The sequence below is a fragment of the Pristiophorus japonicus genome, unplaced genomic scaffold, assembly GCF_044704955.1.
Source record: "Pristiophorus japonicus isolate sPriJap1 unplaced genomic scaffold, sPriJap1.hap1 HAP1_SCAFFOLD_358, whole genome shotgun sequence".
In the NCBI taxonomy this organism is placed as follows: domain Eukaryota; kingdom Metazoa; phylum Chordata; class Chondrichthyes; family Pristiophoridae; genus Pristiophorus; species Pristiophorus japonicus.
In genome coordinates this window covers 436,281-449,210 of record NW_027253413.1, presented here as the reverse complement: position 1 = coordinate 449,210, position 12,930 = coordinate 436,281, and the positions used below count along the sequence as shown (strand labels likewise).

Sequence of the window (12,930 nt, the reverse complement as noted above, 5' to 3'; positions counted from 1 at the left end):
GAGAGCGTTACTCATTGAGCTCAGAGAGTGAGAGCGTTACTCGTTGAGCTCAGAGAGTGAGAGCGTTACTCATTGAGCTCAGAGAGTGAGAGCGTGAGCTCAGAGAGTGAGAGCGTTACTCACTGAGCTCAGAGAGCGAGAGCGTGACTCACTGAGCTCAGAGAGCGAGAGCGTTACTCATTGAGCTCAGAGAGCGAGAGCGTTACTCACTGAGCTCAGAGAGCGAGAGCGTGACTCACTGAGCTCAGAGAGCGAGAGCGTTACTCACTGAGCTGAGAGTGAGAGCGTTGCTCACTGAGCTCAGAGAGTGAGAGCGTTACTCATTGAGCTCAGAGAGCGAGAGCGTGAGCTCAGAGAGTGAGAGCGTTACTCACAGAGCTCAGAGAGCGAGAACGTTACTCACTGAGCTGAGAGTGAGACCGTGACTCACTGAGCTCAGAGAGTGAGAGCGTTACTCACTGAGCTGAGAGAGCGTTACTCATTGAGCTAAGAGAGCGAGAGCGCTACTCATTGAGCTCAGAGAGCGAGAGCGTTACTCACTGAGCTCAGAGAGTAAGAGCGTTACTCACTGAGCTAAGAGAGCGAGAGCGTGACTCACTGAGCTCAGAGAGTGAGAGCGTTACTCACTGAGCTCAGAGAGCGAGAGCGTTACTCACTGAGCTCAGAGAGCGAAAGCGTGACTCACTGAGCTGAGAGTGAGAGCGTGACTCACTGAGCTCAGAGAGCGAGAGCGTTACACACTGAGCTCAGAGAGCGAGAGCGTTACTCACTGAGCTCAGAGAGCGAGAGCGTTACTCATTGAGCTCAGAGAGTGAGAGTGTTACTCAGTGAGCTCAGAGAGCGAGAGTGTTACTCAGTGAGCTCAGAGAGCGAGAGCGTTACTCACTGAGCTCAGAGAGCGAGAGCGTTACTCACTGAGCTCAGAGAGCGCGAGCGTTACTCACTGAGCTGAGAGTGAGAGCGTTACTCACTGAGCTCAGAGAGCGAGAGCGTGACTCACTGAGCTCAGAGAGCGAGAGCGTTACTCACTGAGCTCAGAGAGCGAGAGCGTTACTCACTGAGCTCAGAGAGTGAGAGCGTTACTCACTGAGCTCAGAGAGTGAGAGCGTGACTCACTGAGCTCAGAGAGTAAGCGTTACTCACTGAGCTCAGAGAGCGAGAGCGTGAGCTCAGAGAGTGAGAGCGTTACTCACAGAGCTCAGAGAGCGAGAGTGTTAGTCACTGAGCTCAGAGAGCGAGAGCGTGACTCACTGAGCTCAGAGAGCGAGAGCGTTACTCACTGAGCTCAGAGAGCGAGAGCGTTACTCACTGAGCTCAGAGAGTGAGAGCGTTACTCACTGAGCTCAGAGAGTGAGAGCGTGACTCACTGAGCTCAGAGAGTAAGCGTTACTCACTGAGCTCAGAGAGCGAGAGCGTGAGCTCAGAGAGTGAGAGCGTTACTCACAGAGCTCAGAGAGCGAGAGTGTTAGTCACTGAGCTCAGAGAGTGAGAGCGTTACTCATTGAGCTCAGAGAGCGAGAGCGTTACTCACTGAGCTCAGAGAGCGAGAGTGTTACTCATTGAGCTCAGAGAGCGAGAGCGTTACTCATTGAGCTCAGAGAGCGAGAGCGTTACTCATTGAGCTCAGAGAGCGAGAGCGTGACTCACTGAGCTCAGAGAGCGAGAGCGTTACTCATTGAGCTCAGAGAGCGATAGCGTTACTCACTGAGCTCAGACAGCAAGAGCGTTACTGAGCTCAGACAGCGAGCGTGTTTCTCACTGAGCTCAGAGAGCGAGCGTTACTCACTGAGCTGAGAGCGAGAGCTTGACTCACTGAGCTCAGAGAGCGAGAGTGTTACTCAGTGAGCTCAGAGAGCGAGAGCGTTACTCACTGAGCTCAGAGAGCGAGAGCGTTACTCACAGAGCTCAGAGAGCGAGAGCGTGACTCACTGAGCTCAGAGAGCGAGAGCGTTACTCACTGAGCTCAGAGAGCGAGAGCGTGACTCACTGAGCTCAGAGAGCGAGAGCGTTACTCACAGAGCTCAGAGAGCGAGAGCGTTACTCACTGAGCTCAGAGAGCGAGAGCGTGACTCACTGAGCTCAGAGAGTGAGAGCGTTACTCATTGAGCTCAGAGAGCGAGAGCGTTACTCACTGAGCTCAGAGAGCGTTACTCACTGAGCTCAGAGAGCGTTACTCACTGAGCTCAGAGAGCGAAAGCGTGACTCACTGAGCTGAGAGTGAGAGCGTGACTCACTGAGCTCAGAGAGCGAGAGCGTTACTCACAGAGCTCAGAGAGCGAGAGCGTTACTCACTGAGCTCAGAGAGCGAGAGCGTTACTCACTGAGCTCAGAGAGCGAAAGCGTGACTCACTGAGCTGAGAGTGAGAGCGTGACTCACTGAGCTCAGAGAGCGAGAGCGTTACTCACTGAGCTCAGAGAGCGAGAGCGTTACTCATTGAGCTCAGAGAGCGAGAGCGTTACTCACTGAGCTCAGAGAGCGAGAGCGTTACTCACTGAGCTCAGAGAGCGAGAGCGTTACTCACTGAGCTGAGAGTGAGAGCGTTACTCACTGAGCTCAGAGAGCGAAAGCGTGACTCACTGAGCTGAGAGTGAGAGCGTGACTCACTGAGCTCAGAGAGCGAGAGCGTGACTCACTGAGCTCAGAGAGCGAGAGCGTGACTCATTGAGCTCAGAGAGCGAGAGCGTTACTCACTGAGCTCAGAGAGCGAGAGCGTTACTCACTGAGCTGAGAGTGAGAGCGTGACTCACTGAGCTCAGAGAGCGAGAACGTTACTCACTGAGCTCAGAGAGCGAGAGCGTTACTCATTGAGCTCAGAGAGCAAGAGCGTTACTCATTGAGCTCAGAGAGCGAGAGCGTTACTCATTGAGCTCAGAGAGCGAGAGTGTTACTCATTGAGCTCAGAGAGCGAGAGCGTTACTCACAAAGCTCAGAGAGCGAGAGCGTTACTCACTGAGCTCAGAGAGCGAGAGCGTTACTCATTGAGCTCAGAGAGTGAGAGCGTTACTCGTTGAGCTCAGAGAGCGAGAGTGACTCACTGAGCTCAGAGAGCGAGAGCGTTACTCATTGAGCTCAGAGAGCGAGAGCGTTACTCACTGAGCTCAGAGAGCATGAGCGTGACTCACTGAGCTCAGAGAGCGAGAGCGTTACTCACTGAGCTGAGAGTGAGAGCGTTGCTCACTGAGCTCAGAGAGTGAGAGCGTGACTCACTGAGCTCAGAGAGTAAGCGTTACTCACTGAGCTCAGAGAGCGAGAGCGTGAGCTCAGAGAGTGAGAGCGTTACTCACTGAGCTCAGAGAGCGAGAGTGTTACTCACTGAGCTCAGAGAGTGAGAGCGTTACTCACTGAGCTCAGAGAGCGAGAGCGTTACGCATTGAGCTGAGAGAGCGAGAGCGTTACTCACTGAGCACAGAGAGCGAGAACGTTACTCACTGAGCTGTGAGTGAGAGCGTTACTCACTGAGCTCAGAGAGTGAGAGCATTACTCACAGAGCTCAGAGAGTGAGAGCGTTACTCACTGAGCACAGAGAGCGAGAAAGTTACTCACTGAGCTGTGAGTGAGAGCGTTACTCACTGAGCTCAGAGAGTGAGAGCATTACTCACAGAGCTCAGAGAGTGAGAGCGTTACTCACTGAGCTCAGAGAGCGAGAGCGTGACTCACTGAGCTCAGAGAGCGAGAGCGTTACTCACTGAGCTCAGAGAGCGAGAGCGTTACTCATTGAGCTCAGAGAGCAAGAGCGTTACTCATTGAGCTCAGAGAGTGAGAGCGTTACTCACTGAGCTCAAAGAGCGAGAGCGTTACTCACTGAGCTCAGAGAGCGAGAGCGTTACTCATTGAGCTCAGAGAGCGAGAGCGTTACTCACTGAGCACAGAGAGTGAGAGCGTTACTCACTGAGCTCAGAGAGCGAGAGCGTTACTCACTGAGCTCAGAGACCGAGAGCATTACTCATTGAGCTCAGAGAGTGAGAGCGTGACTTACAGAGCTCAGAGAGCGAGAGCGTTACTCATTGAGCTGAGAGAGCGAGAGCGTTACTCATCGAGCTGAGAGAGCGAGAGCGTTACTCACTAAGCTCAGAGAGCGAGAGCATTACTCATTGAGCTGAGAGAGCGAGAGCGTTACTCACTGAGCTGAGAGAGCGAGAGCGTTACTCATTGAGCTGAGAGAGCGAGAGCGTTACTCACTGAGCTCAGAGAGCGAGAGCGTTACTCACTGAGCTCAGAGAGCGAGAGCGTTACTCACTGAGCTCAGAGAGCGAGAGCGTTATTCACTGAGCACAGAGAGCGAGAACGTTACTCACTGTGCTGTGAGTGAGAGTGTTACTCACTGAGCACAGAGAGCGAGAACGTTACTCACTGAGCTGTGAGTGAGAGCGTTACTCACTGAGCTCAGAGAGTGAGAGCATTACTCACAGAGCTCAGAGAGTGAGAGCGTTACTCACTGAGCTCAGAGAGTGAGAGCGTTACTCACTGAGCTCAGAGAGCGAGAGCGTTACTCACTGAGCTCAGAGAGCGAGAGCGTTACTCACTGAGCTCAGAGAGCGAGAGCGTTACTCATTGAGCTCAGAGAGCGAGAGCGTTACTCACTGAGCACAGAGAGTGAGAGCGTTACTCACTGAGCTCAGAGAGCGAGAGCGTTACTCACTGAGCTCAGAGACCGAGAGCGTTACTCATTGAGCTCAGAGAGCGAGAGCGTTACTCACTGAGCTGAGAGAGTGAGAGCGTTACTCACTGAGCTCAGAGAGTGAGAGCGTTACTCACTGCGCTCAGAGAGTGAGAGCGTTACTCATTCAGCTGAGAGAGCGAGAGCGTTACTTACTAAGCTGAGAGAGCGCGAACGTTACTCACTGAGCTGAGAGTGAGAGCGTTACTCACTGAGCTCAGAGAGCGCGAACGTTACTCACTGAGCTCAGAAAATGAGAGCATTACTCACTGAGCACAGAGAGCGAGAACGTTACTCACTGAGCTGAGAGTGAGACCGTTACTCACTGAGCTCAGAGAGTGAGAGCGTTACTCACTGAGCTGAGAGAGCGAGAGCATTACTCACTGACCTCAGAGAGCGAGAACGTTACTCATTGAGCTCAGAGACTAAGAGCGTGAGCTCAGAGAGTGAGAGCGTTACTCACTGAGCTCAGAGAGCGAGAGCGTTACTCATTGAGCTCAGAGAGCGAGAGCGTTACTCACTGAGCTCACAGAGCGAGAGCGTTACTCACTGAGCTCAGAGAGCGAGAGCGTTACTCGTTGAGCTCAGAGAGCGAGAGTGACTCACTGAGCTCAGAGAGCGAGAGCGTTACTCACTGAGCTGAGAGTGAGAGCGTTACTCATTGAGCTCAGAGAGTGAGAGCGTGAGCTCAGAGAGTGAGAGCGTTACTCACTGAGCTCAGAGAGTGAGAGCGTGACTCACTGACCTCAGAGAGCGAGTGCGTGACTCACTGAGCTCAGAGAGCGAGAGCGTTACTCACTGAGCTCAGAGAGTGAGAGCGTGACTCATTGAGCTCAGAGAGCGAGAGCGTTACTCATTGAGCTCAGAGAGCGAGAGCGTTACTCATTGAGCTCAGAGAGCGAGAGCGTGACTCACTGAGCTCAGAGAGCGAGAGCGTTACTCACTGAGCTCAGAGAGCGAGAGCGTGACTCACTGAGCTCAGAGAGCGAGAGCGTTACTCACTGAGCTGAGAGTGAGAGCGTTGCTCACTGAGCTCAGAGAGTGAGAGCGTGACTCACTGAGCTCAGAGAGTAAGCGTTACTCACTGAGCTCAGAGAGCGAGAGCGTGAGCTCAGAGAGTGAGAGCGTTACTCATTGAGCTCAGAGAGCGAGAGCGTTACACATTGAGCTCAGAGAGCGAGAGCGTTACACACTGAGCTCAGAGAGCGAGAGCGTTACTCATTGAGCTCAGAGAGCGAGAGTGTTACTCAGTGAGCTCAGAGAGCGAGAGCGTTACTCACTGAGCTCAGAGAGCGAGAGCGTTACTCACTGAGCTCAGAGAGCGCGAGCGTTACTCACTGAGCTGAGAGTGAGAGCGTTACTCACTGAGCTCAGAGAGTGAGAGTGTTACTCAGTGAGCTCAGAGAGCGAGAGCGTTACTCACTGAGCTCAGAGAGCGAAAGCGTGACTCACTGAGCTTAGAGAGCGAGAGCGTTACTCACTGAGCTCAGAGAGCGAGAGCGTTACTCACTGAGCTGAGAGTGAGAGCGTGACTCACTGAGCTCAGAGAGCGAGAGCGTTACTCACTGAGCTCAGAGAGCGAGAGCGTTACTCATTGAGCTCAGAGAGCGATAGCGTTACTCACTGAGCTCAGACAGCAAGAGCGTTACTCACTGAGCTGAGAGTGAGTGCGTGACTCACTGAGCTCAGAGAGCGAGCATGTTTCTCACTGAGCTCAGAGAGCGAGCGTTACTCACTGAGCTCAGAGAGCGAGAGCGTGACTCACTGAGCTCAGAGAGCGAGAGCGTTACTCACTGAGCTCAGAGAGCGAGAGCGTTACTCACTGAGCTCAGAGAGCGAGAGCGTGACTCACTGAGCTCAGAGAGCGAGAGCGTTACTCACTGAGCTCAGAGAGCGAGAGCGTGACTCACTGAGCTCAGAGAGCGAGAGCGTTACTCACTGAGCTCAGAGAGCGAGAGCGTTACTCACTGAGCTGAGAGAGCGAGAGCGTTACTCACTGAGCTCAGAGAGCGATAGCGTGACTCACTGAGCTCAGAGAGCGAGAGCGTGACTCACTGAGCACAGCGAGCGAGAGCGTTACTCACTGAGCTCAGAGAGCGAGAGCGTTACTCACTGAGCTCAGAAAGCGAGAGCGTTACTCATTGAGCTGAGAGAGCGAGAGCGTTACTCACTGAGCTCACAGAGCGAGAGCGTTACTCACTGAGCTTAGAGAGCGAGAGCGTGACTCACTGAGCACAGCGAGCGAGAGCGTTACTCACTGAGCTCAGAGAGCGAGAGCGTTACTCACTGAGCTCAGAAAGCGAGAGCGTTACTCATTGAGCTCAGAGAGCGAGAGCGTTACTCACTGAGCTGAGAGTGAGAGCGTTACTCACTGAGCTCAGAGAGCGAGAGCGTTACTCACTGAGCTCAGAGAGCGAGAGCGTTACTCACTGAGCTCAGAGAGCGAGAGCGTTACTCACTGAGCTCAGAGAGCGAAAGCGTGACTCACTGAGCTGAGAGTGAGAGCGTGACTCACTGAGCTCAGAGAGCGAGAGCGTTACTCACTGAGCTCAGAGAGCGAGAGCGTTACTCATTGAGCTCAGAGAGCGAGAGCGTTACTCACTGAGCTCAGAGAGCGAGAGCGTTACTCACTGAGCTCAGAGAGCGAGAGCGTTACTCACTGAGCTGAGAGTGAGAGCGTTACTCACTGAGCTCAGAGAGCGAAAGCGTGACTCACTGAGCTGAGAGTGAGAGCGTGACTCACTGAGCTCAGAGAGCGAGAGCGTGACTCACTGAGCTCAGAGAGCGAGAGCGTGACTCATTGAGCTCAGAGAGCGAGAGCGTTACTCACTGAGCTCAGAGAGCGAGAGCGTTACTCACTGAGCTGAGAGTGAGAGCGTGACTCACTGAGCTCAGAGAGCGAGAACGTTACTCACTGAGCTCAGAGAGCGAGAGCGTTACTCATTGAGCTCAGAGAGCAAGAGCGTTACTCATTGAGCTCAGAGAGCGAGAGCGTTACTCATTGAGCTCAGAGAGCGAGAGTGTTACTCATTGAGCTCAGAGAGCGAGAGCGTTACTCACAAAGCTCAGAGAGCGAGAGCGTTACTCACTGAGCTCAGAGAGCGAGAGCGTTACTCATTGAGCTCAGAGAGTGAGAGCGTTACTCGTTGAGCTCAGAGAGCGAGAGTGACTCACTGAGCTCAGAGAGCGAGAGCGTTACTCATTGAGCTCAGAGAGCGAGAGCGTTACTCACTGAGCTCAGAGAGCATGAGCGTGACTCACTGAGCTCAGAGAGCGAGAGCGTTACTCACTGAGCTGAGAGTGAGAGCGTTGCTCACTGAGCTCAGAGAGTGAGAGCGTGACTCACTGAGCTCAGAGAGTAAGCGTTACTCACTGAGCTCAGAGAGCGAGAGCGTGAGCTCAGAGAGTGAGAGCGTTACTCACTGAGCTCAGAGAGCGAGAGTGTTACTCACTGAGCTCAGAGAGTGAGAGCGTTACTCACTGAGCTCAGAGAGCGAGAGCGTTACGCATTGAGCTGAGAGAGCGAGAGCGTTACTCACTGAGCACAGAGAGCGAGAACGTTACTCACTGAGCTGTGAGTGAGAGCGTTACTCACTGAGCTCAGAGAGTGAGAGCATTACTCACAGAGCTCAGAGAGTGAGAGCGTTACTCACTGAGCACAGAGAGCGAGAAAGTTACTCACTGAGCTGTGAGTGAGAGCGTTACTCACTGAGCTCAGAGAGTGAGAGCATTACTCACAGAGCTCAGAGAGTGAGAGCGTTACTCACTGAGCTCAGAGAGCGAGAGCGTGACTCACTGAGCTCAGAGAGCGAGAGCGTTACTCACTGAGCTCAGAGAGCGAGAGCGTTACTCATTGAGCTCAGAGAGCAAGAGCGTTACTCATTGAGCTCAGAGAGTGAGAGCGTTACTCACTGAGCTCAAAGAGCGAGAGCGTTACTCACTGAGCTCAGAGAGCGAGAGCGTTACTCATTGAGCTCAGAGAGCGAGAGCGTTACTCACTGAGCACAGAGAGTGAGAGCGTTACTCACTGAGCTCAGAGAGCGAGAGCGTTACTCACTGAGCTCAGAGACCGAGAGCATTACTCATTGAGCTCAGAGAGTGAGAGCGTGACTTACAGAGCTCAGAGAGCGAGAGCGTTACTCATTGAGCTGAGAGAGCGAGAGCGTTACTCATCGAGCTGAGAGAGCGAGAGCGTTACTCACTAAGCTCAGAGAGCGAGAGCATTACTCATTGAGCTGAGAGAGCGAGAGCGTTACTCACTGAGCTGAGAGAGCGAGAGCGTTACTCATTGAGCTGAGAGAGCGAGAGCGTTACTCACTGAGCTCAGAGAGCGAGAGCGTTACTCACTGAGCTCAGAGAGCGAGAGCGTTACTCACTGAGCTCAGAGAGCGAGAGCGTTATTCACTGAGCACAGAGAGCGAGAACGTTACTCACTGTGCTGTGAGTGAGAGTGTTACTCACTGAGCACAGAGAGCGAGAACGTTACTCACTGAGCTGTGAGTGAGAGCGTTACTCACTGAGCTCAGAGAGTGAGAGCATTACTCACAGAGCTCAGAGAGTGAGAGCGTTACTCACTGAGCTCAGAGAGTGAGAGCGTTACTCACTGAGCTCAGAGAGCGAGAGCGTTACTCACTGAGCTCAGAGAGCGAGAGCGTTACTCACTGAGCTCAGAGAGCGAGAGCGTTACTCATTGAGCTCAGAGAGCGAGAGCGTTACTCACTGAGCACAGAGAGTGAGAGCGTTACTCACTGAGCTCAGAGAGCGAGAGCGTTACTCACTGAGCTCAGAGACCGAGAGCGTTACTCATTGAGCTCAGAGAGCGAGAGCGTTACTCACTGAGCTGAGAGAGTGAGAGCGTTACTCACTGAGCTCAGAGAGTGAGAGCGTTACTCACTGCGCTCAGAGAGTGAGAGCGTTACTCATTCAGCTGAGAGAGCGAGAGCGTTACTTACTAAGCTGAGAGAGCGCGAACGTTACTCACTGAGCTGAGAGTGAGAGCGTTACTCACTGAGCTCAGAGAGCGCGAACGTTACTCACTGAGCTCAGAAAATGAGAGCATTACTCACTGAGCACAGAGAGCGAGAACGTTACTCACTGAGCTGAGAGTGAGACCGTTACTCACTGAGCTCAGAGAGTGAGAGCGTTACTCACTGAGCTGAGAGAGCGAGAGCATTACTCACTGACCTCAGAGAGCGAGAACGTTACTCATTGAGCTCAGAGACTAAGAGCGTGAGCTCAGAGAGTGAGAGCGTTACTCACTGAGCTCAGAGAGCGAGAGCGTTACTCATTGAGCTCAGAGAGCGAGAGCGTTACTCACTGAGCTCACAGAGCGAGAGCGTGACTCACTGAGCTCAGAGAGCGAGAGCGTTACTCACTGAGCTGAGAGTGAGAGCGTTGCTCACTGAGCTCAGAGAGTGAGAGCGTGACTCACTGAGCTCAGAGAGTAAGCGTTACTCACTGAGCTCAGAGAGCGAGAGCGTGAGCTCAGAGAGTGAGAGCGTTACTCATTGAGCTCAGAGAGCGAGAGCGTTACACATTGAGCGCAGAGAGCGAGAGCGTTACACACTGAGCTCAGAGAGCGAGAGCGTTACTCATTGAGCTCAGAGAGCGAGAGTGTTACTCAGTGAGCTCAGAGAGCGAGAGCGTTACTCACTGAGCTCAGAGAGCGAGAGCGTTACTCACTGAGCTCAGAGAGCGCGAGCGTTACTCACTGAGCTGAGAGTGAGAGCGTTACTCACTGAGCTCAGAGAGTGAGAGTGTTACTCAGTGAGCTCAGAGAGCGAGAGCGTTACTCACTGAGCTCAGAGAGCGAAAGCGTGACTCACTGAGCTTAGAGAGCGAGAGCGTTACTCACTGAGCTCAGAGAGCGAGAGCGTTACTCACTGAGCTGAGAGTGAGAGCGTGACTCACTGAGCTCAGAGAGCGAGAGCGTTACTCACTGAGCTCAGAGAGCGAGAGCGTTACTCATTGAGCTCAGAGAGCGATAGCGTTACTCACTGAGCTCAGACAGCAAGAGCGTTACTCACTGAGCTGAGAGTGAGTGCGTGACTCACTGAGCTCAGAGAGCGAGCATGTTTCTCACTGAGCTCAGAGAGCGAGCGTTACTCACTGAGCTCAGAGAGCGAGAGCGTGACTCACTGAGCTCAGAGAGCGAGAGCGTTACTCACTGAGCTCAGAGAGCGAGAGCGTTACTCACTGAGCTCAGAGAGCGAGAGCGTGACTCACTGAGCTCAGAGAGCGAGAGCGTTACTCACTGAGCTCAGAGAGCGAGAGCGTGACTCACTGAGCTCAGAGAGCGAGAGCGTTACTCACTGAGCTCAGAGAGCGAGAGCGTTACTCACTGAGCTCAGAGAGCGAAAGCGTGACTCACTGAGCTGAGAGTGAGAGCGTGACTCACTGAGCTCAGAGAGCGAGAGCGTTACTCACTGAGCTCAGAGAGCGAGAGCGTTACTCATTGAGCTCAGAGAGCGAGAGCGTTACTCACTGAGCTCAGAGAGCGAGAGCGTTACTCACTGAGCTCAGAGAGCGAGAGCGTTACTCACTGAGCTGAGAGTGAGAGCGTTACTCACTGAGCTCAGAGAGCGAAAGCGTGACTCACTGAGCTGAGAGTGAGAGCGTGACTCACTGAGCTCAGAGAGCGAGAGCGTGACTCACTGAGCTCAGAGAGCGAGAGCGTGACTCATTGAGCTCAGAGAGCGAGAGCGTTACTCACTGAGCTCAGAGAGCGAGAGCGTTACTCACTGAGCTGAGAGTGAGAGCGTGACTCACTGAGCTCAGAGAGCGAGAACGTTACTCACTGAGCTCAGAGAGCGAGAGCGTTACTCATTGAGCTCAGAGAGCAAGAGCGTTACTCATTGAGCTCAGAGAGCGAGAGCGTTACTCATTGAGCTCAGAGAGCGAGAGTGTTACTCATTGAGCTCAGAGAGCGAGAGCGTTACTCACAAAGCTCAGAGAGCGAGAGCGTTACTCACTGAGCTCAGAGAGCGAGAGCGTTACTCATTGAGCTCAGAGAGTGAGAGCGTTACTCGTTGAGCTCAGAGAGCGAGAGTGACTCACTGAGCTCAGAGAGCGAGAGCGTTACTCATTGAGCTCAGAGAGCGAGAGCGTTACTCACTGAGCTCAGAGAGCATGAGCGTGACTCACTGAGCTCAGAGAGCGAGAGCGTTACTCACTGAGCTGAGAGTGAGAGCGTTGCTCACTGAGCTCAGAGAGTGAGAGCGTGACTCACTGAGCTCAGAGAGTAAGCGTTACTCACTGAGCTCAGAGAGCGAGAGCGTGAGCTCAGAGAGTGAGAGCGTTACTCACTGAGCTCAGAGAGCGAGAGTGTTACTCACTGAGCTCAGAGAGTGAGAGCGTTACTCACTGAGCTCAGAGAGCGAGAGCGTTACGCATTGAGCTGAGAGAGCGAGAGCGTTACTCACTGAGCACAGAGAGCGAGAACGTTACTCACTGAGCTGTGAGTGAGAGCGTTACTCACTGAGCTCAGAGAGTGAGAGCATTACTCACAGAGCTCAGAGAGTGAGAGCGTTACTCACTGAGCACAGAGAGCGAGAAAGTTACTCACTGAGCTGTGAGTGAGAGCGTTACTCACTGAGCTCAGAGAGTGAGAGCATTACTCACAGAGCTCAGAGAGTGAGAGCGTTACTCACTGAGCTCAGAGAGCGAGAGCGTGACTCACTGAGCTCAGAGAGCGAGAGCGTTACTCACTGAGCTCAGAGAGCGAGAGCGTTACTCATTGAGCTCAGAGAGCAAGAGCGTTACTCATTGAGCTCAGAGAGTGAGAGCGTTACTCACTGAGCTCAAAGAGCGAGAGCGTTACTCACTGAGCTCAGAGAGCGAGAGCGTTACTCATTGAGCTCAGAGAGCGAGAGCGTTACTCACTGAGCACAGAGAGTGAGAGCGTTACTCACTGAGCTCAGAGAGCGAGAGCGTTACTCACTGAGCTCAGAGACCGAGAGCATTACTCATTGAGCTCAGAGAGTGAGAGCGTGACTTACAGAGCTCAGAGAGCGAGAGCGTTACTCATTGAGCTGAGAGAGCGAGAGCGTTACTCATCGAGCTGAGAGAGCGAGAGCGTTACTCACTAAGCTCAGAGAGCGAGAGCATTACTCATTGAGCTGAGAGAGCGAGAGCGTTACTCACTGAGCTGAGAGAGCGAGAGCGTTACTCATTGAGCTGAGAGAGCGAGAGCGTTACTCACTGAGCTCAGAGAGCGAGAGCGTTACTCACTGAGCTCAGAGAGCGAGAGCGTTACTCACTGAGCTCAGAGAGC

General features: G+C 53.4%; 1 protein-coding gene across 1 annotated transcript in view; it reads right to left on the bottom strand.

Moving 5' to 3' along the window:
• The window catches only part of LOC139250247 (uncharacterized protein C22orf15-like), a 347,512-nt gene that overhangs the window by 98,411 nt on the left and 236,171 nt on the right, over nt 1-12,930 (bottom strand). The window lies entirely within an intron of this gene.